The sequence below is a fragment of the Pygocentrus nattereri genome, chromosome 25 (genome assembly GCF_015220715.1).
Source record: "Pygocentrus nattereri isolate fPygNat1 chromosome 25, fPygNat1.pri, whole genome shotgun sequence".
In the NCBI taxonomy this organism is placed as follows: domain Eukaryota; kingdom Metazoa; phylum Chordata; class Actinopteri; order Characiformes; family Serrasalmidae; genus Pygocentrus; species Pygocentrus nattereri.
In genome coordinates, this window is record NC_051235.1 from 5,739,577 (window position 1) to 5,767,280 (window position 27,704).

At 42.7% G+C, this 27,704-nt stretch overlaps 1 protein-coding gene and 1 long non-coding RNA gene across 2 annotated transcripts in view; one reads left to right on the forward strand and one right to left on the reverse strand.

Annotated features, from left to right (window-relative positions):
• add3a (adducin 3 (gamma) a) overlaps window positions 1-27,704 on the forward strand; it is a 178,464-nt gene that overhangs the window by 48,504 nt on the left and 102,256 nt on the right. The window lies entirely within an intron of this gene.
• On the reverse strand, window positions 13,000-16,274 carry LOC119262449. Its single transcript, XR_005129648.1, has 2 exons — window positions 15,791-16,274; window positions 13,000-14,267 (listed from the first exon to the last, which is right to left on the reverse strand). It is a non-coding gene; the product is annotated as an uncharacterized LOC119262449 (long non-coding RNA).

Below are 27,704 nucleotides of genomic sequence, written 5' to 3' on the forward strand. Positions count from 1 at the left end.
ACGAGGAAAAGCAGACTCACGCGAGGAAAAGCGCACTCACGCGAGGAAATGCGCACTCACGCGAGGAAATGCGCACTCACGCGAGGAAAAGCACACTCACACAAGGAAAAGCACACTCACACGATGAAAAGCACACTCACACGAGGAAAAGCGCACTCACACAAGGAAAAGCGCACTCACACGATGAAAAGCGCACTCACACGATGAAAAGCGCACTCACACGAGGAAAAGCGCACTCACGCGAGGAAAAGCACACTCACACGAGGAAAAGCACACACACGAGGAAAAGCACACTCACACGAGGAAAAGCACACTCACACGAGGAAAAGCACATTCACACGAGGAAAAGCACACTCACACGAGGAAAAGCACACTCACACGAGGAAAAGCGCACTCACACGAGGAAAAGCGCACTCACACGATGAAAAGCGCACTCACACGATGAAAAGCACACTCACACGAGGAAAAGCACACTCACACGAGGAAAAGCACATTCACACGAGGAAAAGCACATTCACACGAGGAAAAGCACACTCACACGAGGAAAAGCACACTCACACCATGAAAAGCACACTCACATGAGGAAAAGCACACACTCACATGAGGAAAAGCACACTCACACGAGGAAAAGCACACTCACATGAGGAAAAGCACACTCATGAGGAAAAGCACATTCACACAAGGAAAAGCACACTCACACGAGGAAAAGCACACTCACACGAGGAAAAGCACACTCACACGAGGAAAAGCACACTCAGATGAGGAAAAGCACACTCACATGAGGAACAGCACACTCACACGAGGAAAAGCACACTCACACGAGGAAAAGCACACTCACACGAGGAAAAGCACACTCACATGAGGAAAAGCACACTCACACGAGGAACAGCACACTCACACGAGGAAAAGCACACTCACACGAGGAAAAGCACACTCACACGAGGAAAAGCACACTCACACGAGGAAAAGCACACTCACACGAGGAAAAGCACACTCACACGAGGAAAAGCACACTCACACGAGGAAAAACACACTCACACGAGGAAAAGCACACTCACACGAGGAAAAACACACTCACACGAGGAAAAGCACACTCACACGAGGAAAAGCACACTCACACGAGGAAAAACACACTCACACGAGGAAAAGCACATTCACACGAGGAAAAGCACACTCACACGAGGAAAAGCACACTCACACGAGGAAAAGCACACTCACACCAGGAAAAGCACACTCACACCAGGAAAAGCACACTCACATGAGGAAAAGCACACACTCATGAGGAAAAGCACACTCACACGAGGAAAAGCACACTCACACGAGGAAAAGCACACTCACATGAGGAAAAGCACACTCATGAGGAAAAGCACATTCACACAAGGAAAAGCACACTCACACGAGGAAAAGCACACTCACACGAGGAAAAGCACACTCAGATGAGGAAAAGCACACTCACACGAGGAAAAGCACACTCACACGAGGAAAAGCACACTCACACGAGGAACAGCACACTCACACGAGGAAAAGCACACTCACACGAGGAAAAGCACACTCACACGAGGAAAAGCACACTCACACGAGGAAAAACACACTCACACGAGGAAAAGCACACTCACACGAGGAAAAGCACACTCACACGAGGAAAAGCAGACTCACGCGAGGAAAAGCGCACTCACGCGAGGAAAAGCGCACTCACGCGAGGAAATGCGCACTCACGCGAGGAAAAGCACACTCACACAAGGAAAAGCACACTCACACAAGGAAAAGCACACTCACACGATGAAAAGCACACTCACACGAGGAAAAGCGCACTCACACAAGGAAAAGCGCACTCACACGATGAAAAGCGCACTCACACGATGAAAAGCGCACTCACACGAGGAAAAGCGCACTCACGCGAGGAAAAGCACACTCACACGAGGAAAAGCACACACACGAGGAAAAGCACACTCACACGAGGAAAAGCACACTCACACGAGGAAAAGCACATTCACACGAGGAAAAGCACACTCACACGAGGAAAAGCACACTCACACGAGGAAAAGCGCACTCACACGATGAAAAGCGCACTCACACGATGAAAAGCACACTCACACGAGGAAAAGCACACTCACACGAGGAAAAGCACACTCACACGAGGAAAAGCACATTCACACGAGGAAAAGCACATTCACACGAGGAAAAGCACACTCACACGAGGAAAAGCACACTCACACGAGGAAAAGCACACTCACACGAGGAAAAGCACACTCACACGAGGAAAAGCACACTCACACGAGGAAAAGCGCACTCACACGATGAAAAGCGCACTCACACGATGAAAAGCGCACTCACACGAGGAAAAGCACACTCACACGAGGAAAAGCACATTCACACGAGGAAAAGCACATTCACACGAGGAAAAGCACACTCACACGAGGAAAAGCACACTCACACCATGAAAAGCACACTCACATGAGGAAAAGCACACACTCACATGAGGAAAAGCACACTCACACGAGGAAAAGCACACTCACATGAGGAAAAGCACACTCATGAGGAAAAGCACATTCACACAAGGAAAAGCACACTCACACGAGGAAAAGCACACTCACACGAGGAAAAGCACACTCACACGAGGAAAAGCACACTCAGATGAGGAAAAGCACACTCACATGAGGAACAGCACACTCACACGAGGAAAAGCACACTCACACGAGGAAAAGCACACTCACACGAGGAAAAGCACACTCACACGAGGAAAAGCACACTCACACGAGGAACAGCACACTCACACGAGGAAAAGCACACTCACACGAGGAAAAGCACACTCACACGAGGAAAAGCACACTCACACGAGGAAAAGCACACTCACACGAGGAAAAGCACACTCACACGAGGAAAAACACACTCACACGAGGAAAAGCACACTCACACGAGGAAAAACACACTCACACGAGGAAAAGCACACTCACACGAGGAAAAACACACTCACACGAGGAAAAGCACATTCACACGAGGAAAAGCACACTCACACGAGGAAAAGCACACTCACACGAGGAAAAGCACACTCACACGAGGAAAAGCACACTCACACCAGGAAAAGCACACTCACATGAGGAAAAGCACACACTCATGAGGAAAAGCACACTCACACGAGGAAAAGCACACTCACACGAGGAAAAGCACACTCACATGAGGAAAAGCACACTCATGAGGAAAAGCACATTCACACAAGGAAAAGCACACTCACACGAGGAAAAGCACACTCACACGAGGAAAAGCACACTCAGATGAGGAAAAGCACACTCACACGAGGAAAAGCACACTCACACGAGGAAAAGCACACTCACACGAGGAACAGCACACTCACACGAGGAAAAGCACACTCACACGAGGAAAAGCACACTCACACGAGGAAAAGCACACTCACACGAGGAAAAGCACACTCACACGAGGAAAAGCACACTCACACGAGGAAAAGCACACTCACACGAGGAAAAGCACACTCACACGAGGAAAAGCACACTCACACGAGGAACAGCACACTCACACGAGGAAAAGCACACTCACACGAGGAACAGCACACTCACACGAGGAAAAGCACACTCACACGAGGAAAAGCACACTCACACGAGGAAAAGCACACTCACACGAGGAAAAGCACACTCACACGAGGAAAAGCACATTCACACGAGGAAAAGCACACTCACACGAGGAAAAGCACACTCACACGAGGAAAAGCACACTCACACGAGGAAAAGCACACTCACATGAGGAAAAGCACACTCACACGAGGAAAAGCACACTCACACCAGGAAAAGCACACTCACACCAGGAAAAGCACACAGACGTGCGAGCAGTTGTCTTTGCGCATGTGAGAGTAGTTTTCCTCACGCAATATCAGTCTCCCTTGCTTGCAAATTTTTCCAATTTTGAATTGGATTTGACGCCATAACAAGTGAAGCCACACGTGCCTTCACAACAAAATCTCAATTCTCCAAAGTGGTAGCTTTACAGGAGAAGGAATAAAAAACGAGGGAGCTTTTAGAGGTGGACGTCTGATTCCTATCACCACCACTGTGAACAGGTCTGAGATTCTCTAGAATGGCTAGAATGAGTGTGTGACTGTTTACATTGTAATCATGTAATTACTCAGAGGTTTTGAGAATACATATATATATATATATATATATCACCTGGATGTATTAGATATGTTAATTAGCTCATCTCTGCCAATTCAAGTCAAATCAGCATATGCAATTTGATTGGCCTACAGTCTGAACACAGTGCCAGTGTACTGGGAGGCAATTTAAGTGTGGCACTGAAGGTTAGACTATTGAACTGTTTACCATGTAAAGCACTGAACACGCAACATATCTCATCTCTGGCTGAGCCGAGTCCCTCAGAGGCCGGCCCTGGCAGAGCCTGTGTGGTTGTCAGGAGAGGAGTGGACGCTGGAATGTGAGCCTCTCTCCCCTCTGGAGAGCTCCACGGTCTGTCTGATAGAAGACGTCTCTAAATTCTGCCCGGGCTCAGGGCTTAACTCCTCACTGGCGCTGTCTCAGGGCCTCACTCCTCACTGGCACTCCTCGCCCACATTTGATTGACTGCAGTGAACCACCACACTACCCACAATTCCTTTAGATTCATCACCAGAAGCTTGTGCCAAGAGGATTGCTAGCTTTCCAGCCCTTATCAGGATATTACAATTACTCTGTTTTCCTTTACTGTAGCTTTATCTTCTGTTTCTCACTGGATTTATTAGCCTTTCATAACAAAACTTCATATCTCTGAATTGGTAACTTTACAAGAGACGTTAAATATAAGTTAATATAACCAAATTTTATTTGAAGTGAAGTTTCTATTGGTTATGAATTGCTCAATATAAGACAATGAGCTGGTGGTATTTTTCAAATGATGTAAAAAATAATGAAATTCATTATTATGGTGAAGATGTACTATAACTATGAAAACATTGCAACTCGATTGTTTGTGTTTTTGTTTTTTCACCATCAGATGAGCTTTACTTTGCGTAACTCGTGACAAGTGGACCGATAGAAACTGCGAAAAAAACAAAAACATGAAAAACCTGAAGGTACAGGAACATATTAAAGCTCCTGTTTATTCATTTTCATAATCTTTTTAATATGAACTGGATGTCGAGCGACCTTTTCTACTTCAAATCCAAGACAAAACGTTTTTTCAAAAACTTCTGAATAATTCAGTCCGGAAAGTGATTCAGAGTGGTTTGATGAGAAGTGGATCATTATAGAGAAACTTACAGACTGTTTCTTTGGCTGCGTTCACATTACCAGGCTGAAGTGGCACAAATCAGATTATTTGTCCTGATGTGACTCAGATCTGGTGTTTTCAGGGCTGTGTGGACGCAAATCTGATCTTTTCAAATCCGACCTGAGCCACTTTCATATGAGGTCCTAGATCGGACACGTATCCGATTCATGGCCATGTGACCTTAATGTGACGCTGTGTACTCCACAATTTAGGAGCGACGACCTCAAATGCTTGATCTCCACAAGTCTTTAATCGAGAACGTGGAACAGACAGTAAATTTAAATTACTCGACCTTAAATTACTCGACGTGCTAGATAGAGGACAACGGATAAAGTGGCACCTAGGTGTTGTATATCTATGGTCATCGCTGTTGTATCTCCATAATGGTAACTTTACAGGAGAAGGCAAAAGCCTGCTTTTCATTTAATGTAAGTCAATGGAACCAGACGTCTTTCCAAGCCATTTTAAGTCATTTCTTTTGGTCCGTTCATTACGAAATTTACACACAATATAAAGAACAACAGGCGTTTTCAAATTACGTCAAAAAACTCAAAACGACAGAAATGGAGATATGAGGTTTTCGTCCAACAACATCGATATATTAGTCTCTACGTCAGTGCATAGCAGCTGTAGGAGGATTCCCATGGTTGCATGACATACATATGCAGTGCACTCTGGATATTGTAGTGACCCAACAACGTTGTATTGACATAAACAAAAAACAGTCAAATTCTGTCAAACTGTTGATGCAGAGGGACTTCAAAACATGGCCGATAGCATGTTTAATGCAAGTTTTAAGCCCCTTTAATGAGCCTTCTGACACTGCGCTGACTGTGAACTTAAGGCCTTTCTTGTCTGGAATAAGATTCATGAGAATTATGTAAATGGCATTAAGAACGTTTTGCCTTAAGTGAAAGTTAATGAAGCCAGTTTGGTGGCTGTTCTCCTGCTTTGGGAGACGTGTCTGGTACAGCATTGGAGCTTCAAAGCTGGCTGTTTTTGCCAGGTGTGTTGCATAATTAATGGTTCATAACTGAGCTTGGGCGTGAAAACGGTGCCAAAACACACAGCTAAAAGCGCAAATCCAGTGCAGCTTCTTCATACAAACACGCTGCCGGCCAAGACAACGTTATCAGGTTTAGTAAACCGTGTTTGTCTTGGATGGGCTTGCGAAGATGTAACACTTCAAGGTATGCACTCTGGCTCTAGATAGAAGTGCAGTTCTTGGAAAGGAGCCAGTTCCGCATGCCGAAGTGTTCACCAGACTTGTCGCCTGAGTGACCCTCGGGCTGTACGTTTGCTGTGTTAATGAGGCTGACCAGTCCAAAGCTGTCAACAAGTATTAACGTTTAAAGCATGGTCCTGCAGGAAGTGGAGCAGGTTTACACTGTGCTTCAAAGCAAAACCACAAAATTAGTCAAACGTGTCACTAATGTGCAACCTTAAAGGAGCTTGGCAGCTAAAAACAATGGAATGTAGCTAACAAGGAATGGAAGCTTATACTCAAATTAGCGTTGCGCTAACTGCATATGTACATCAACACGAGTGCCAGACGGTGGCGTAGGGCCGCCACCCGCTACCATTTACACTGTGGGCACAACTCATGATGAATAGACCAATGGAAACAGATATAGGAACCACTGCAACCATAGCAAGCATTGCAGTATCTGTTGTACGCTCACCTCCTAAAGCAGATCTTTAGGGCTACGTTCACAATACCAGGCTGAATTGGCATGAATCCGATTTTTTGCCCTAATGTGACTCAGATCTCATGTTTTCAGGGCTGTGTGGACAAATCTGATCTTTTCAAATCCGACCTGAGACACTTTCATATGTGGTCCTTGGATACGTATCTGATTCGTGGCCATGGGACCTTAATGTGACGCTCAGATTGGAATTCATGTGGTTTTATTCCCACTGCACATGAGCCTTCATTCAGTGTTACTCTGGCAGCAGCGCCGAACAGACGTTAAAGCCTGTAAACCGTGGAAAAGCAGCTCATCTCACCTTCTTCTCCTCCGTTTGGCTCTAATAACGAAGGTGAGAGCTGATCAGAGTTAATGATCTTCTCAGCGAAGCTCGTTCTGCTCGTTAGTTTGTGCTGATGATGCAGTGATTCAGTCACGTGACGTTACTGAGTAGGAGGAGCTCATGAGGGTCATTTCAGGACACTAGTTCATAACATTAATGGCAGACTTGAGTCACTTAGCTAAACCGGCGTGAACCATCGTGTCAGAGAGATCGGATTTGAGTAAAAAATCGGATTTGAGAAATGAGGCTTGGAATGTGAACGTAGCCTAATAGTCGCTAGAGTGGGATTTCCTGGTGTACGTTCTAGGAAAAGTCCCTTCCGATGATGCGTATTGAAAGTGGGAGGAAACTACAATCACTTTAGGTAATCGAGGGCTGGAGTTATAGTACATTTTCTCATAGTTTGTCAGATGTATTAGTGTTTTCTAATTTTAAATACATTGTTTCTCTAGTTTAAAGACACGTCACTCTGGTAAAGTGAATATCAGACATCCCCATAAATTCATGCTGTAATAAACCAGTGATTCTCAGCCTTTTCCTTACGAATGTCTGTGGGGTTTTTCCACACCTGTGACTATATGAGCTCCACACAGTTCTATTTTTCGCAGCATACTTAGCATGCAAAGTTGGCATTTTTCATGTGTTAGAGGAGAGATGCGGGATATAGAACCCTTTTCAATGCTAGAACCATCTCGATCAATCTAAGGAACTCTTTCATGATGCAAAACAGATTCTCTCATGCACAGGTTTCTTTGATTGTTCATGGTTCTTTATAGATCCATTTTCTTTACTAAAGAACCCTTAAAGAACCATCTTTTTTAAGAGTGTAAAAGATTAGGCTTTTTGCTTACTCTGAATATCAGTGATAATACAGTACTGTTCGTCACTGGTGGACAGTAACTGAGTAACTGAGTAAATGTAATTAGTTTCTGTACTTTAGTATTTTTGGTGTATCTGTACTGAAGTTTCTCCGTTCTGGGCGTCTTTTTCCTTTCACTCCACTACATTTCAGAGTCTAATATCCGACTTTTTCCTCCTACATTTTGAGAAATCTGATGTTCCTTTTGGTTTCTGTGTGTATAAAAACGTAACATGTCAAAACGAAAGAAGCGCAAAGCCAGAGCACCAATCAGGGCCCAGCGGTCACTTTGTTTAGAGCTGGTTTTGACCTGTTGGTCATACCGACCCAGTGCAGCACGCGGTTCAACGTCAGCGCAGCAGCGTAAAACTTTGGGAGAGTCTGTTCAACATAAATGATGAACTAACCTAACTTTGTGTAAATAGAGCTCAATATAGAAATATGTCCACATATGCAGTCGAGACTGACGCGGCTTTTTTCTGAATTTCTACAAACACCATTTCATTTTATAGTAAATGAGTTTGGGCTGGTTTATGTTTATGAACAGACGCCTACAGATCAACATAGTAAAGGAGCTCATCTGTGATCCTGAGTTTAAAGCCAGTTTTTATTCAACTTAAACTTGGAACTAAGTTGTAAATAAATCTGAAACTGAAACTTTGCTTGTGTGTAAAAAGTGATTTCAGAGCCACTCGGTTCTCCCTGATGGAAACTGTTTACCTTCAGTGTTTTGTGCTTCTGATCATTTTAATAGACGTCAGCGTCACTAATTAATGACGTTCTACTAAAAGACTGGTTTACCAAGAGAGACGCTGGAGGACTTTCACCTGAAATGAGTTCATGAAGCCAGTCTGGTTATAAAAATGATAACAGGACATCAGAGCCAGAATTACTCTTTTAGTACTTTTACTTTATACTTAAGTACATTTGAAGGTAAATACTTTAGTACTTTTACTCAAGTGGAGCTCTAAAGGGAGGAACTTCTACTTTTACTGGAGGAATATTTTACCTTGGGGGTCTCGACTTTAACTGAAGTACATGGTCTGTGTACTTCGTCCACCTCTGCTGTTCGGTACCATCATTCGATGAGGCCGTACCTCTTTGTGCATGTTTGTACTTTTTCAGCTCATTTTTCACTACATTTTCACGCTTGGCTGTGTTCCAGTTTGCAACGCTACAATTCCTCCCTTTATTTGTGGAGCTCATGACAGGGTCAAGCAGTGCATTTCTAGGTTATTAGGGAGGGTCTGCAAAATGTAATGTTCCTTTTCTCAGAAACAGCTCCTTATCTCCCTGTGTATCTGAGCTCTCTCAGAGCCTAATAATTATACCCATTCCAAAATGATCATTTACGTATTATTCTATATCTGCCTGCAAATTCTTAGGCTTGATGTGGATATGACTTCTTTTCGCTCACGGGTCGTGTAGGTTCAGAAATGATCAAAACTTGGAGTGCTTGAGTACTGGTTTCTGTAGTGGACACTGTTTATTAGCTGCTGGGTGGTGCTATGTCCAGCTCCAGGTATGAATTTTGGCCTGTACCTCAACCCCTGTCCAGACTGAGTGCTCCCTGCAGCTGTGGAGGTCCTCTTGCTCTCTTGAGGTCATAAATTCTGGCTCGAGAGACCTTGGCCTGCGCACCTGTCACTGTGAATGGTATGTAGAGACTGACCAATCAAAGTCAGACCCTGTGCTATGTTGGAAGCCTGCCTTGGTGAAGGCCTTGCCTTTGGGATAATTAGAGGAGAAGTATCTACAGAGCTGTGCAGTGGTTCACAGTGAGTGTTTGCCAGACATAATCACTGAGCACAGCTCGTTTAAAGCCTACAGTGCTGAAGTGTTAGCTATTTTAGCTAGTAGCAGTAAAAACTCTCCACTGTGGCTCGTCAAATGGACTGTCATATCAAATATAAGGTTAAAGGTAACACTTTATATGAATGTCACGTTTGTAAGCATCGATAAACACATTCATCAGGAATCATAAACATGGCTATAAATATTGATAAAAATGCATTACATGTTACCCCCCGCGACTCTGAGGGAGAAGCGGCTTGGAAAATATGTGTGTGTGTGTGTGTGCATTACATGTTATAGCCATGCTTATTATGTATTATGAGTAGTTAATATAATGCTTTATAAGTACTATTCAGAGCAAATTATAAGAGCTCATAAGCTGCATTTGTCCGCTCTAAGTAAAGTGAAGCGTACTGGACTAAAGCCTCCTCCAGGGTTAAGAGTGAGTCTTCAAGCTGAAGAATTTACTGAAGGATTTACTGAAACACTAAATCATCCACAGTAAAGCTCATTACAGGCTTCAAACGTCAGAGTTTAAACTAGAGCTGCCCTCAGTGTTTCACCCAATGTGGGAAAGTCAATGTACACCACTGTTAATGTGCACCACCGTTAGCCTGACTCTAACTTAACACTGCAGATATTATGCAATATTATAGTGTTTGGAGTGTCTGAATATTCAGGACTGAAGCCCCGAAGATGCAGCTGTAAGAGCCCCAGCACTGAGAAATAAAATACTGGAAATCTCAGGATGTAAATAAACTTTGTATTCATCTTTATGCTCTCCAAGCTGGGACTGACTACTTTGACACTGACAGTATAACATGTTATTAACACTACTTATAAGGCATTATGTTAGCAATTCATAATGCATAATAAACATGGCTATAAAGTGTAATTCAGTGTACTTCATTTTTAGAAATACTTATAACCATGTTTATAATGCCTTAGGAATGCATTATAACATGTTATAAATGTGTTTATAGATGCTTATAAATCTGACAATCATAGAAAGTGCTACCAGGCTTACATAACTATCTAGAGTAACTAGCGCCTGTTTGCTAGACAATACTAAAGCTTCAGCCTCAAGGTTGCCATGGACGCAACAGGCAAAGCGTGTTTTACCTTGTCAAGTTTTAGTTTTCATTATTTGTTTTTATTTTAAATATTCCCTAAATATTTCTTCGTTTTTTCTTTTATAAAAATGTCATTGAATCAGTTGATTTAGGATTAGATGGAGAGTACTGCGCAGAGGTCTGAGAACACCCTTCATTTAATTTCAAGTCAAAAGTGACGTTAAATAGAAGATATTGGAGAGTGTCTGTGGGAATGTTTGCCCATTCATCCAGAAGAGCAGAAACATAGACATGTCCAAAATGTCTTGGGGCTGAAACATTAAGATTTCCCTTCACTGGAACTAAGTTTTCTAGGCCACCCCCTGAAAAACAAGCCTGTATCATCATCCCTCCTCCACCAAACTTTACAGCTGACACAGTGCTGTCCCTGGCGTGGCAGGGAAGGGTGGTCTCTGATTGCACAACAGTACATACAACAGTACATCATTCACTGTATTCTGACATTTTGTTAATTGCATCACTGATAGGGTGGGTGGAATGAGTTATTTTAATAGATAAAATCCTTTAAATTATGAGCTAAACATGAACTCTTTAAATGGCAAGATCTAAGCATTTGGATCAGTAGGCCCCTCAGGCCAGAGAAGTGGCCTTCTCTAATGCTAACCTACAGAAAATCCTAACCTAATGTAATTGACAGCTCAGGGTTTTCCACCATCCGTTTCTCTGAGTGCTTATTTGAAGCAGGTGCATGGGATTTTTCCTGGCAGATGAATGTCATAAATGGCCAAAAAAGACGTCCCTGTTTAACTCCAGCCCCCACGCTCCCCTAGCAGAAGCATGCTAATGTTAGGCCGGGGGTGTGTGAGGAGTTATTTCAGGCAGGTATGTGCTGCGCTGTTTGTGTTTAATGGCCGGGTTGCCGTGTCCAGCGACTGCAGTGGAGAGTGGCTCGAGCTCAAATTCTTCAGACTCTTATCTCCGCTCACCGCCAACCTGAAAGTGTTCCAGGTTCTACTCGTCCAGAATTGGAGAGCGTGATTTTTCAGAAGCCAAAGCCCGGGCTGTGCTCAAAATCTGCTGGAATAGACAGAATCACGGAAAACGGAATGAGGGTTTTCAGCTCCCTGCCAGACGGCGGAGTCCGTGCCAGACGGGGCCTTGCTGTGCCTGAATAATTGATTAGATATTGACTTTTTTAACGTTGCCCGAGGGACAACATGCAAGGCTCTCCAAGGCTCTCTGGTTTGAGCGTCTGCAGAAAAGCCTCCACGTCCATATTTTTTTCCCCTCCCATAATTATTGTTTGTTCTTTTTTTCCCTCCTTCCTGGGTCAGCACTGCCGGCCTCAGCTCTGTCCTGCACCCAGCAATTAAAAAGGCATCAGAGGACAAGGCCGCTGCAGTGGGGTTTTGCTCTGTGATTTATTAAGCATGTTTATGCAGAGTGCTGGGGACTACCCTCCGAGCTCTGAGCTTTTCCGACTCACTGTAAGGCCTCTGTTCATCTTCACTGAACTAATCTAGAGCTGGGATTGCTGGGGTTCTCGAGATTTCAATGGCTATGAAACAGTGGTCCACGTGATGCTTTTAAAACAGCCACAGCCTCAATTTACTCTTCATTTGGAAGGCTTTAATTATTAATTGAAGGACTTCTATAGTGAATCATAGACATATATATTAAAAGAGGGGTCCTCAGCTTTTTGCACATCAAGGCCCGCCTATTTATCACTAAAAAGCAGAGGTGTGGACTCAAGTCATATGACTTGGACTCAGGTCTGCCTCAAGTCACAAATTGTATGACTTTAGACTCGAGAAAATCAACAAAGACTTGGGACTCGACTTTGACTTTAACACCAGTGACTCGGACTCTGACTCGGACTTGTTAGTGTTGAATTCAGTAGTACTTTTCAAATTTCAAAAATGTTTAGGACTAGAAGATTAAAAATGGACAAAAAATATTACATTTGCAACCATTTTGTTTACCACATTTATTTTTGCCATAGAAAAAACAGCTTAGATGTGGAGTTACTAATATGTCCTAATGACAACACTAATTCAGAGGTACACTAACAAAAATGTTATACTGTCATAAATGTTATTTCTGATCCTCCCAAAATTTTGGAGCTCATAAGAAAAAAAACATTCTCATAGAAATGACATCAGTTCGGAATTATAAATGTGTATAAATGAGGGCAATGAAAGCTCATTCCGAAATCGATGCCTGCAACACATTGCAAAAAAGTTGGGATAAGACAATTTAAGACATTTTCAAACAGATGATGTGGGGTTGACTGAGGCTCACTACTTAGTCAAAAATGGACTGTTTAAGAACAATGTTCCACAATCAGCATTTGCAAGGATTTTATGTGTTTGACTCTCTACCTTGGTAATATTATCAAAAGATTCAGGGAATTCTGTGTGTTAAAAGCAGGGCCTAAAAGTGCAGCTGAATGCTTGTGACCTTGTGAAAGGGCACTGCATTAAAAACCAGCATGCTTTTGTGATTGACATCATCACATGGGCTCAGGAAATCCTTGATAATAAACATCCGTAGTAGAGTGTACTCTGCACAGTGGAAGTCACGTCAACGGTGTCCAGAAATGCTGCCGACTTCTCTGGGCTCAAGCCCATTTGAAATAGACTGTACTAGGCACAGTGGAAGTCACATGTCAACAGTGTCCAGAAACGCCGACAGTTTCCCTGGGCCATAGCTCGTCTGAAATGGACTGATGCACTGTAGAAAAACGTATTGCGATCTGACGAGTCTTTGCAGACTTATGAAACTAGTGGACTTGGTGTTCTCTGGGCCAAAGAAGAAAAGCACTATCCAGATTGTTACCAGCATAAAGTTCAGAAGGCGTCATCTTTGATGATGTTGTCATGAATCATTAACACTGAACACATTTTGGAGCACATATGCTGCCTTTTAGATGTGTTGCAAGCATCATATTTAGCCTTTTGTTTCTGTACTGTTTTCAATTCAATACAGGTCAAATATTGTTTATATTGACATTTTACTTACTGTCCCAACTGTAGTTCCACTGAAATAGCCAGGCAACACTTCCATGAACACTCAAATTGAACTCTCCTCCTTCAAGCGTTAGAGAGAACTCTTTCTTGTTGGGAGTAGAAATAGTTTCCTCATTCCTCATTCCTGTGATTAGCTTTGACAGGAGCATTTTGTCCAGCTAGGCCGTAGGCAGCTGTGGAGAGGAAGAAAAGCTGCATGTTGGGTTGCTGTGGAGGAGAGGAAGAAGAGATTTGGAGAAGACTGTGAGAGGGGTCACTGACAGCCATTCACATGCTAATGCAGCTTCATTCCTACTGGGTTGCTTTGTGCCTGCTTGCTTAACAAAGTGACCTTCATACAACCATTCAGGAATATTAGGAAATCATTACGGGACCACAATGAGCGGTCAGTCCAAATCCGTAATTCGTGTAGAAATGCCGGTGAACACCGCCAAAACCTTGAGCCGAAAAATGATTGCTTCTGCACTTTAGTTGGCTTTTTTTTAAGTAGCCTTCCATGGACGTTTAAACATCTCTGCCTAATTAAATGTTCAGATTTCATCATTTTGAGTGGTTTGATGTGTAGAGAACCGACCGAGTTCACAGCGTATGCAGACTCTGAAGATTTACTGGTGGCTTGGGAAAGTTAATACAGTGGCCTTATTAGCCTTGTCGATGTTGTAGACCCCCGGTTCCTATCAGCACCACTGTAAAAACATAAATGTAAAACATCTGTTTTTTCTACGATGCACCATTTCATCAAACCACTCTGAATGACTTTGTTTACATCCCAACTACTGAATTATGCAGAAAATTAGCCCAAATTCACTTTTAAAAATTTGATTATTTTAATTCTCTGCGCTTTAATTGAATTATTTTTCAGCTGAGAAACCGTCTCAGGTGCCGATTGCATATTTTTAATCTTTGCAATGTTTGTGTTCGGAAGTAAAAAGTAGATTCTGTTATGACTTGTGTTTGATTAAAAAGTTGCTGTTGTGTGCACAGTGTAGCTTTTGTGGAAAGCCATGTTTTTTGCCATTGTTCAACACTGAAAGTCAAAACCTGTTGATGCAGAAATCAAAATCAAATGTAAACCTAGTTTATTATGTGACTGTAAAACTGTGAAGTTAGACAGTAAAACAAAATGTACTTTAACTGTCAAAGTACTTTATAATTTAACTGGTTTACAAGGAAATGGTTAAATGTGTATGAATAAACCATACGTATGCTGTATTTTAACAGACATTTGCATTTATATGAATGGATGTTCTGTTGTTATTATGATAACTGTATATCATAATAACTCATGAAATACTGTAGAAGACAGGGCGTGTAAGAAATGAAATCACTAATTTTACGGATATTTACCATTATTGAAAGAACATACTTTTCCTGTTAATTAACGGGTTTTGTCTGTTATTGTACAGATTTTCTTTTTTTACAGTTTATAAGGGCTGAACTTTCACTTTATGGGTAGCTGATGAACTTTTTAGTGCCACACTGCATGTTTGAAGTGATAAGCAGCCCAGCATGTGAACAAGAGAAAAGAGAGAAAAACGGGTGATAAAGGGGGAGAACAGAAAGTGCAGAGTGCTTTGAAAGAGCAAATTTATGTGTGACCCACAGTGGCGTGTAAAGGTTACCCCCGGCCTGAACCTTTACTGCTTTGCTTCTGTGGTGCTCTCTCTCTGACTCTCTCTCTCTCTCTTTCTCTCTCTCTCTCTCGTTCATACAAAGCAAGAGATTCCAACCTGAAGTGGCGTACTCAAGCTCTCCTTAGGGAGGGTTCCAGAAGGCCCAAATGAGCTGATCCAGGGTCAGTTTTTCTTCATTAAAGGAACGCTCCAGCAATCTTCGGTCGAGTCCATAAGGTGCGATCGACTGCCACAGATCTCTCCCTGTATTTGGAAAAGAAGAGGAAACCTGTTGACTCAACTTACAGCGAAAGCCAATTGGCAGATTGGACATTCCTTTAGCCTTGAACTTGCTCAGTCAGTGTTGGAGCCCTAGGCTGATCCCGAGTCAGTCCTGTTCCAGTGGCCTTTTCATTGCTGGAGTAAGCAGCTGTGGCTTTGTTCTCCTCTGTTGCTGCTCATTGTTCAAATCTGGAGGCCAATGAATACCACATCCAAAAAGAAAGAGAGAGGATGAAAGGAAAGGAGGGAAAAAAGAAGAGATAAAGTGGGAGTGGGTGAGGGAGGTGAGCTTTTTAAGTTATATGAGAAGTTGTTCGTTCCTCTCTTCTGTGCACAGAGAGAGAGAGAGAGAGAGAGGGGCTTAAATGTGAACAAAGACAGCCAGCAGCAAAACTGTAGTGGACGTCAGTGTGCCTGGAGAATTCTAATCACACTCTCTCTCTCTTCTCTTTCTCTCTCTCTCTCTCTCTCTCTCTCTCTCTTGCTCTCTCTTGCTCTCTCTGTGAGAAATCCTTGCTCTGTGTAGATAAGTTGTGTGCTATCTGCTGTGTGTGTGCAGTGCAGGAACAGATAAGGCTCCTGTGTTAAACAGGACTCTCGTACAGCTGCAACAGTTTGAGGGAGAGAGAGAAAGTGCAGGCTGGTCCAGTCAGAGAGTCTGGACGACATGCATTCTGTACAGTGGTTGTTAAAGTGGTAGGCTTCTTTCTTTTTGCACTGGAGCTATAAGTCTAATAAAGCCAGCAAGTAATAAAAGCTCATGGCCAACAGGGGCATCATTCCTAAGGGCCCTTGATCTTCTCATTAAAACCAACTATGTTCTAGATGCCTTTGTTTCCCCTAGAATCCTAGAGTTCCAGGGCACTGTGTTCCTGAAGCTTCTGGTTCCCTCTTTATAATGTTGGAAGCAGTCCTGGAGTTCCAGAGCACTATGTTCTTGGGGTTTTTGGTTCCCTGTTTTTAATTTTGGAAACAACCCTCTCAAGAACATGTGGTCCTTTTGGTTCTTTCTTGATCATTTTGAAAACAGCCCAAGAGTTCCAGGGCCCTATGTTCTCGAGGCTTTTAGTTCCATCTTTATACTTCTGGAAACAGCTCTAGAATTCCAGGACTCTTTGTTCTCAGGGCTTTTGGTTCCCTCTTTATAATTTTGGAAACAGCCCTAGAGTTCCAGGCCCTATGTTCTTGAGGCATTTGGTTCCCTCTTTATAATTATGGAAACAGTCCTTGAGTTCCAAGCTTTTGCTCCTTCTTTTTTGGAAACCACCCTCTCCAGAACGTAGGGCTGCTTTGATTCTTTCTTGATAACTTTGAAAACAGTCCTAGAGTTCCAGGGCCCCATGTTCCCTGACTGAAATTTAATGGGAATTAGCTCTATGTTCCCATCTTACCTCAATCATGTTACCTCTCCAAGAAACTAAGATTAACGTCCATACCTCTGGTATGTTTACAAATGTACGCTGGACTCTGGAGCAGTGGGAACGTTTTCTCTGGAGCGATGCATCACACTCCACAGTCTGGGCCAAGTGTACAATGCGACTGGAACAAGTATGAACAGGGTCCAGTGTGTCTCATAGTATCATGTATCTATATACTCAAACCCCCTTTCAGAGGTGGTCAGGGATGGATACTAGTGAGACTGATCTACCTTAAGCAGTAATGAACTCCCACAAAATGAGGCAAGGCTTTGACCATAAAAGCAAGGACCGAGCGATAATGTAAAACCTCAAGGTTTATTAAGCAATAAAATTCTTAATTCTCTCAGTTTAAGCCTTTCAAAAGTCACCACTTTGGCTGTCCTGCTGTTGTCTCTTATACATAAAAAGAACATGAAGAGGTCTACTATTCAGCAAAACCCACATTCACATGACCTGAAATTCGACTAACTAGACCACTAGACCAAACCTACTTCATAGGTGGCTCATTATTCTGCAATATCCCTTCACTTTTCACTCGAAACAACCAAAGCAAATTTTTCTAATTTTATGTTAAGCAGTACATTCTGGCACGTGTACATGTGCCTGATTGTAACTGCTGCACCATTTAAGGTGGAATGGGACATTTGAATAAGACGTTTTGTCAAATTTCTGAGTTCATTTGTCCAATACATGCTTCCCATAAACTTGTGCCTTGGACCTTCGGTCATTATCGGAAATATTACAGTCATTTGTGCTTCAGTACCAGCTTGCCTGCATTTTGTTTCGCACACAAAGCCCCATCGTCATATGCAATCGAGTTACATGGCTTCTTAGGCAGTATGAGAGAAAACAGATGCTTTAGTGTCCATATTAGGCTAAGGCTAACTTCAAAAGACCAGCCATTCTTTTATGTTTGCTGCTGAGAGAACAAAATGGACTTCTTCAGCTGATGGAGAGACATTTATATTTTCACTGGAAATGTGATTGAAACATCCCTGGATGAGCCACTCAGCTAAATGGGATATCGTTTGCGTGGTTTGCACTGTTTGTAAGTCGCATTATCTGCACTTGGCATATCAGCAATGATTATACTAGAACCTGAGGAAGAATTTCTACCGGTGTACCTGATGATCTGGTATGCTGACCACTGCCTGCAGTCCCTAAAGGTCTCAGCGTGCTTCTTGCAGAGAGGGTGTTGGCCTGGATTTGGTGAACAATATAAGGTACAAAGGGAGAAAGCAAACAACTGCAGACGTCATGCAGAGGCTTTACTCTCCATATAGTGGTTGGTTAGTGTAGTGGTTAACACCTCTGCCTTCTACGCTGTAGACTGAGGTTCAATCCTCTGCCTGGGTAACCACCCTACACTACACCAATAAGAGCCCTTGGGCAAGACTCCTAACACCACCTTGGCCTCCCTGTGTAAAATGATCAAACTGTAAGTCGCTCTGGATAAGAGCGTCAGCCAAATGCCATAAAATGTGAAAATATTGTGCACATGGCAGCTGAACTCTGTGGATGAAGGTCATCTTATACAGTATTTAGGGTCATAAATGGATGAGCCTGAAGTTGGTTTGGTATTTGCAAGCTTATGATTCAAAATTTCCTGTTTCACCTTAAATAGTGGCAGCATTCTGGACTCGAAGTTAGAACTGTGCTGGAATAATTTTCCACTAGTCATGGAACTTATCTTAAAATGGCATAGCATCCCCTGCATTAGTGGGAAATGAGCGACAGGAAGCACGAGACCGAAAAAAGTACGCGAGCTTGTAAGCTCTCAGAGGCGCTTTTGGCTTTGCGCAACCCTTGAAAAGTTTGTTTCGCAAGAGCTATGCTGAGCGTTTAAATCTGATCAAGAGAGATCACTGGAGATGCATTCGAGGTACATGGAAATGCAAGGTGTAAATGACTAAATGTTTCACTGGCCACTTGAGATTAGGTCACTCAAGGCAGATGTTTGAACAGGTTCTGGTCAGGTTTTGGTTGTAGGCATTAGTCAGAGTTAGAGTTCAGTGGTAAGTCTCCATATGGGTGTGTGTATAGTTTTGTCCTGCAGTGTTGTTTACTGTTTTGAACAGTATTTTTGCAGTTTTCATCATGTGCCTGACCGTATAAATAATGAATTAGCACTCAGGGAGCCTCTGCTGTATCTTGCTCCACTGAACACAGAAGCCCACTCAAACGGGGTGGCCTCAGGGAAGAGCTTGCTTCCTGCGTATGAGAGAGACAGACCTTTGTTTAGGTCACAGGTTGTGATGTAGACAGTGGGCTTGAGTGCTGCCCTTTGCCTGAGAAATTTTGTGGCTGTGAGTTTGTCTGTCTGTGTTTGGCTTGGAAGCAAGACAAACATTACAAGAATAAACAAAAAACTTTTTTTAAGGAATAAAGAACAGTATCATTCACCGTAGTAGACAAGGGTTTGACTAAACATGTGCAGTAGGTGATTGTTAATAAAGTATCCTGCAGAATTTTACCCGATTGCCCCATTCCGACACTCCTGAAGGCTACATCAACTCAGGCTAGAAAGAGTTAAAAACTATTTTGCTAGGAAAATGTGAATATTTACAACGTTAACAAGTGCTTTCAACAACGCACCAATGAAGCAGAGACACAAGTTTGTTTTTCTTCTTACTTTTTCTAAGTAAGTTAAGATGCTCTTCCACTGCAGGTTATGGCTTGGTTCAACTCATCTTGCCTTTTTTGGTTTTCCACTTGGTGAATCTGGTACTTGATACCTGAGGCTATTTTTGATACCACCTCTGTCGAGATTCTAGGCGAGCTGAGCCGATACCAAAAAGTGATGTAAAGACACTACAGATGTACTGATTGGTCAGAGAGAATTGCTTAACACACATGCTAATGTTAGCTACCCAGGGTAGCGCAGCCTCTTGCATCACCTTTTTTGAGCAACCAGAATCGTCTTGTCTTCTGAACTCTGTAGTTTTTCCCAAACTCTCCTGTTTTGTCAGCAGTCTTTTGTCTTGCTGCCATCAGCCTCTTCTTAGCACTATACCATTCAGGCGTGTTCAATGTAGGGCGTGCATGTGTAATTGTTGATGTTAAATGTTAGTGAGAAGTGATTACTGTACTACTGCACACATTAAGTAAGTAACCGTGCATTTTGAATCATTTTCAAATAATTTCTTGAGAATTCCAGTAGTAAATTGGTTGAAAAAAGTGCAGATTTACACCCTAAACAAATGGAAAATTAGTCCACTTGCACTGACTCACCCTCTTCAAGTATGTTGATTGACAGCTGTGTTCGTGTTCATGTTTGTGTCCAGACCGTGCCTGCTTGTGTTGCGGCATCTTTCCGCAGGCTTTGGCTGTAAATCTCTCTCATATCCTCTCTCTCTAGCTCTGAAGATGCCACAATGCGCCTTTACAAAACCTACCCTCATATCCCACAACCCCCAGAGCCAGTCAAATATTTACACAATCGCCTTTAAAATCGCCTGTCCCTACTCCCTCCTCCATTTCTGAAATTCCTTATGGTCTCCGGACTGAGATGATACACTTGAGGAATCTTCATCCCCTCCTCTTCCAATAAAAACCAGAAGGTCAAAGTGTTTTAGCAGCGTCTGGTAACAGAAGTGCTAGTTTGGAACTTTTCGGTGGCTTTGCATGGTGAAGCTTTCATGAAGGCGCTTGAGAACCAGTGCAACTAAATTTCACTTGGGTTGCATGTAACGTCTCCTGTAGTTGACTTGGAACATGTTTGAAACTTTAAGAAACAACAGTGAAAACTGCAAAGGCATCACATAGTCATGTTATATTACATCGTTTCAATTAACTGACGACTATATCAGCCATTGGCGTTAGGATGATCTCAGTTGAAAGTGCTGGATTGGATCTCAGAGAGAAAAAAGAGTGAATGTGGTCAAATACTGTAACAAACCTGTCCTGAAATAGCACTCACTCACAATCTTTGATGGATGTTGTTAGCTGTGTAGTTCCTCCTGTGAGGTAGTGGTTCATTTGAGTAGTTTCATGGACAAGACAAAAAAAATTGATTGGAAAACCGAAAGCCTGTTTGCTGGTCAACAGTTAGCATGACTAGCTAGTTGACTAGCAGGCTGAAGTTAAGGTGCTCGTTCCTCTTTGTTAGCATAACTATATCCTGATCTGTGTGGTTAGTTAATGTTCTCTTGTCTTGACGTGAAACAATCCAAAGATGCGAATGTGGGATCGCAAATGATTCTATGTAGCCAAAAGGATATGATGTGAAAATATGAAAGCACTAGCTAATAATGCTGACAAATAGTGGAATAAACAAATGTATCCCTTGCAATTGTGTTGCAACTAGCAACTATTGAGTCACTAGTTGAGTTACTATAAGTTTATAAGTTTAACTTATAAGTTGTCTGACCAGTGGTAGGATGGTCCCCCCTTTAGATGTGAGTCTTGGTCCTCCCGAGGTTTCTTCCTCCTCCAGCTCTGAGGGAGTTTTTCCTTGCCTCAGCGCTCACAGGGGTTCTGTATATTCTGTATATTCTGTATATTATGTTCAGTGTTTTGTCTGATTCTCTGTGCTGTGATTCCCATTTTTGTAAAGCTGCTTTGTGACAACATCAGTTGTAAAAAGCGCTATATAAATAAATTTGATTTGATTTGATTTACTAGTGTGGGGGTGCGTATATGCAGGTATATAGCATATACCCACCTCCAGGTGGAGACTATATATATTGCTGTTGTTAGAAGAAAAGCTCACATCTCCAGAATGGTAACTTTACAGGAGAAAGAAAAAACCTACTTTACTTGTATTGTAAGTCAATGGAACCAGACTTTTTTCCAAGTCATTTTGGGCCGTTTCTTTTGGTCCATTCATCAGGCGTTTTCAAATTATGTCAAAAACTGAAAAGCGGCAAAAAAGGAGATGCGAGATTTTCTTAGTACTGCAGCGATATAGATGTGCATCATGAAGTCAGCATGTAAATGTCATAAAAAGAATACTCGTCTGGGGACAACCTGTTGAACAAGAGTAACAACAGAGCCCCCCCCTAAAACCAGATCTGTTGTACAGATCTACAACACAAGCAAAACAAGCTCATTTTATCTCCATAACAGTATATCAGCTAATAATAGAGTGTATTTAATTTATGTTGACTTTTTTTTTTTTTTTTTTATAAAAGATCCTACAGAACTAGGAAACTGTGTGTGTTCACAGTGGATGGTTGCCCACATGTTGAGGTGAGGGTTCCTGAGATGGTGCAGCATACTTACCAACTCTGACACCAATGCACCTTGAAAGTCTGACCCTAACTTGGACTGATTGTACAGGTGTGGGTGCTGTTGTGGTGAGTGGTACGTGTTACTGTGTGGAGGAGCAGCTGTGTATCCGCAGCAGAGCAGGTGAAAGTGTGCTGTATGTGTTGTGGTTGTATTTGCTGTGAGAGTGAGTTGTTTTCTCTCAGTGTGGGTACGTCTGGCACTGACCACAATTACATCATTCTACACACAGCCTACAACTGCACTTACTCACACACAGAGGATAAGCAAGAGCATGTGTGTGTGTGATTTCTGTGCAGAGACGCATGTTGTGTGTGTGTCTTGGCAAGCTCTCGTCCCCAGTGTGTGTGTGTTTGTGCAGATTAATAGTGTTGGGGTCTGTAAGGAATGGGCCTTACTGAGTGAGGGTGGTGTTAAATGAAACCAAATGCTTTTGGAGCTGTCAGAGGACCCCAGCAAGGGCTGTTAGTTACCACTGATATATGCAAGAAGCTACAGATATTTAGTGCAACCATATTGGCACACTAAGGGTGGGCAAAACAGTAAAAGAACAAAACAAAAAAAAATGATTATGTACTGTAAGGAATTTCTGTCTGTTTCTATATGAAGCCCATGATACTTTCAATGTGTTTTACAGTTTTATACAGCATCCTGTGTTGAATTCTGGGAAAACATTTACAGTATAGGAAGCTTGTACTGTATCTAACTGATTTTTGTATGGCTAACGTAATGTCACTTTAGCATTATTATAATAAAACATCAAAACATGACCTTCGTCTCCACTGCAGCTGTTTTTTGTTTTTCAGTGTTCTATTTCTGTACTGCTATTTACAGCAGGCTATTTACAACAGGCATTACAGAAAAACCAGGTTCCCCAGTGAGCAAGCCAACAGTTACAAGGAAAAACACCCTAAGAGCAAGTGGAAAGAAACCTCGAGAGGAACCAAGACACAAAAGGCGAATCCATCCTCCTCTGGTCGACAACTTCGTCTTCTTTAACTGCTCAATCCATCTAGGGTCGTGGTAACACTATGGAGAGCAGAGAATCTCAGATGACCATGTCCCTCACAACTTCCTCCACCTCATTCTGGGGGACTCCAAGCTGCTCCCAGGTCAACTTCGAGATATACCGCAGTTTCTTCAGCAAGTCCTAGGAAGACTTCAAGGTCTTGTCCCAGTAGGTTGTGCGGGGTAAACCTCAAACGGGAGGTGGTCAGGGTGGCATCCTGATCAGACACCCTAACCATGTCAACTGGCTCTGGTCAATGGGTCTACTCTGAGCTCCTCCAAGATGACTAGCAAAGAAAGCTAATTTCTGCCACTTATTTTCACAATCTCATTCTTTTGGTCATTACATACAGCTCATGACCATAGGTGAGGGTTGGGATGTAGACCACTACTGGGATGTTCACCACTACAGTTCAGCGCAGCTGTTAGTATGAATATGAGAAAAGCTCAGAATATTGTGATGAAATAATTTGAGTCTGTGCTGGCAGCAGTATCATCAGGAGGGTGAGTTGCTTGCAGGTGAGGCTTTCAACCCAGCAATGGACAGCAGGAAGCTCCATGGTAATCAAGCTGGTCCAGAAGGCAGGCAAGCAGGGGCACCCAATCAAGGCAGAGGGCCAAGATGGGCAGTTGTTTGGTTCTGCCAGAAAGACTCAGGGAGCAAGAGTGAAGGAGGACAGTGTCCTCAATGGAATTTTACAAGTTAAAAGATAACAGTTCATTAGAAATTAAAGAGTCTTTGGTGTAAGCCTTGTCCTCGGTTCAGGTCTTGGAGCACTGAGACCCTCACTGGTCCTGTTGAATAGATTTTGCAGGGGCAGAGCCTACCCTACAACCAGACAGGGGCCCAACTAGTGGTGGTGGGCAAGAAGGGAATGTCAAAACACAGGTACCTGAAAGCAGCAGAATAGGTACGTAAGTCGAGTCATTTTAAAGACAGTTGTAGCCCCATGATCAGTCAGGTTAGTTGTCGAAAGTACGCTGCTGCAACATGTTGCTCAGATGTGTTTCAGTCCATCTCCTGAAGTGGTTTGAGCAATTAGATTTGTATCTGTGTTAGGTACGTTAACATTTGCATTTTTATGTAGCTTGACCTTATCTAGATATAAGCCTGATACTCAAGATATATGAAGTGATCAGGTGTAAACAGGGTCATAGTGTTGACAGAGTGGAAGCAGTGAGTCCAGCAGGCCCAGCTGTTACAGCCTAACCAAAAGGGAGAACCAGAAGTAAGCAAAGATATGAGGACTCCACTGTCAACAAACCTGAGTGAGTGAGTGAGAGTAGCGGGACGACAGCACCACCATTCTCATTTTACCGTAATACTCTCAGTGAACCCCCAGATTTTTACATTTATCTACCTACTTTTTTAGACTTTTGTTGAGTTTATAAGATGTATTTAAAGCTACGTTTTTGGGATTTGGGCATTCGCAGACCTCTCTGGTCGAAATGTGTAATTGCACGTATGGTGCAGAACATTTTGTAGTGTAGGTTGTGCTTCAGTCCCCTTCCCTGAGTGGATGAATCTGATAATCACAAGCGTGTTGAAAGAGAATTCAAAGAGAACTCAGTCAGAACTTGGTGAAGGACGTGTCTGCAAAGCTGTGAGTCAATTACTTACTATTGCACTGCAAAAAATAGCATGTTTTTCAAGCAAAATGATCTTAAATCTTGTCAACAAATCCAATATTTCAACTGCTGAGATTGCTGTAGGTTTATCGTAAGATTATTAAACTTATTTCCAAACCAGCTAAACAAGCTAAATTATCTGTCAGTATAGTGAGATAAGTTTACTTAATAGAATTACTTAAAACAAGTGAAAAAAGTTTAATTTAGAATTATCAACCAACTGTGTTTTGCACCTCTGCATTTACCCATCCTTGCAGTGAAACACCCACATGCATGCACACTAGTGAACACGCACACTAGGGGGCAGTGAGCACACTTGCCCGGAGTGGTGGGCAGCCCAGGGAGCAGTTAGGGGTTAGGTGCCTTGCTCAAGGGCATTTCAGTCATGGACTGTCAGCAGAGGGGATTGAACCGGCAACCTTCTGGTCACAGGCCCACGACTGCCCCTGAATGTCTAGAAATAAGCCAAACAGTCTGGAAGTAAGTGCACAAACATCTCAAAATAAGAAATATTAGACTTATCGAATAGAATCAGTGTCATTCCACTTGACAAGATACAATTGCTTCGCAGTGTGTCGTCATAGCTTTGTCTGGCCTAAACATCGAGTCGGACCTTCTTTTTGAGCCTGTGCATGTGACGTCAGTGTCTGACCTGACGCCTCTGACTTTTAAATTAGTTTTTCAGACTCTACAGGGTGAATCGCAGCAGCACACACACACCACAGTTTAACCTGTTTCTTTTCTCCTGACTCAGTAAGGCTACGATTTTAACAAAAAATACTTACATATTGCAGCTTTATTTACGCCTGTTTAACATGTCCATGTTATGGAAAATTATTTAATTATTATGAGACAAGAATTCTCTTTTATACCAGGACACCTCCCAGCCCTGTCGTCATATCGCTCAGTTCTGCTCTGCACCAACTAATGTCAGTAACATACTGAAACCATTTGTGTCTTTTGGCAGCCGTGTGGTTGTGTATTGGAGTCTGATCTTGCTGAACAGTGATTTAATCCATGAGGAAGAGTGTGTGTGTGTGTGTGTGTGTGTGTGTGTGTGCATGCATCTGGTTTTGGTTTAAACTCCTTTGGGGGACTCTGCCCTTTGTCCAAACTGAGTTTTAAGCAGCCACACCTCTCCAGACGTCTTCCTTCCACACACCAGACCTGAACCACACTTTCATCTGAATGTGTTTGAAAAGAATAAAACTCTAATCAGATTTGCAGCTCAAGTGTAATCGGTCAGCCCAGGATACGTTTGGCTTATGCACCAGAGATACAAGGCTAATGTCCAGTTTGGGCGCCCTTGGTCAAATGCCCTGTTTAGTTGGTTTTCTGGGCAACGGTGAGTTTACACGTCTATCACACTTATGCACATTTTCATACATCATTTCTGTTGAACACATTGTGCAGAAGTTATGGCACATTAGAGTTTGTGCTATTTTTTCCACTACGTTCTCAATTAGGTCACCAAAACAGGTAACTTGAACTTTTGCATACAACTGTAGCTATCAAGTACTAACTGATCTAGCCAAAGTACATAGCACAGATGAAAGCTAAGCTAGCAGAATTGTGACTTAACACAGTTTGAGGGACTAAACTGTGTTAGCTACATTAGCCTTGTAACTCCAGGACAAAATGAAGAACCCTCTGACACCAAACGTCTTGGCTGATCAGCTACATTTGGGGAAAATTGACAATCGGATTTTCACCAAGCCATTGTAGGATGAGGGTCTATGTATCTTTTGGTCACTTGAACGTGAAATAAACGTGCAGAGGGTCCGTATGGTCGCAGAAGCTCAGAAATCAGGCGGTGAAACATGATAGGCAGGAAAGACCAGGCATGATTGTTGACTAGACAGGCCTGGCATTTAGGGAGGCTATAAGACGGTGTTGTAGATGTTTGTATCTGATGTAGCTGTTCTATCAGCAAAAAAACTGAAGTGATATGGGGAAGTAATGGCTCCGGCTTCGGGAAGGAGCTGTGCAGTGGCTCCACACCCCGCAAAAAGGGATGTTGTTGTGGTCTAATGATAGAAATGTTGTTCTCCTAGTCTAAAATGTATGTGTGTGTTATTGTGTTATTCTGTAGCCTCTCCTTCACCAAGACACTCATCATCACAACTGAAAGCCATTCAGTCCTTCGTCTGTGGCACCAACAACCAGCACCTGTTATTTACAGAGCTTATTTTAGCCAGACCCCTGCAATTTAGAGCAGGAAGTGAGGCTGCATCCCTGTCTCTCATGGCCACATGATCAGCAATTAGACTGTTTTGAGGTAAATGTGTCCTGAAGTGAAAATCATTGTGGAACGCTAAGACTTGTCACTACAGAAACACATACAGTGTTTTATGTGTCTTTTAATAAAGCTATATGATTTTATGTGTGTACAGCTGTTCAAAGCTGGTCATGTCCTGGCTAGCATTTTTGAGTTCGGCCCAGAATGAGATCAAATAGTCACCACC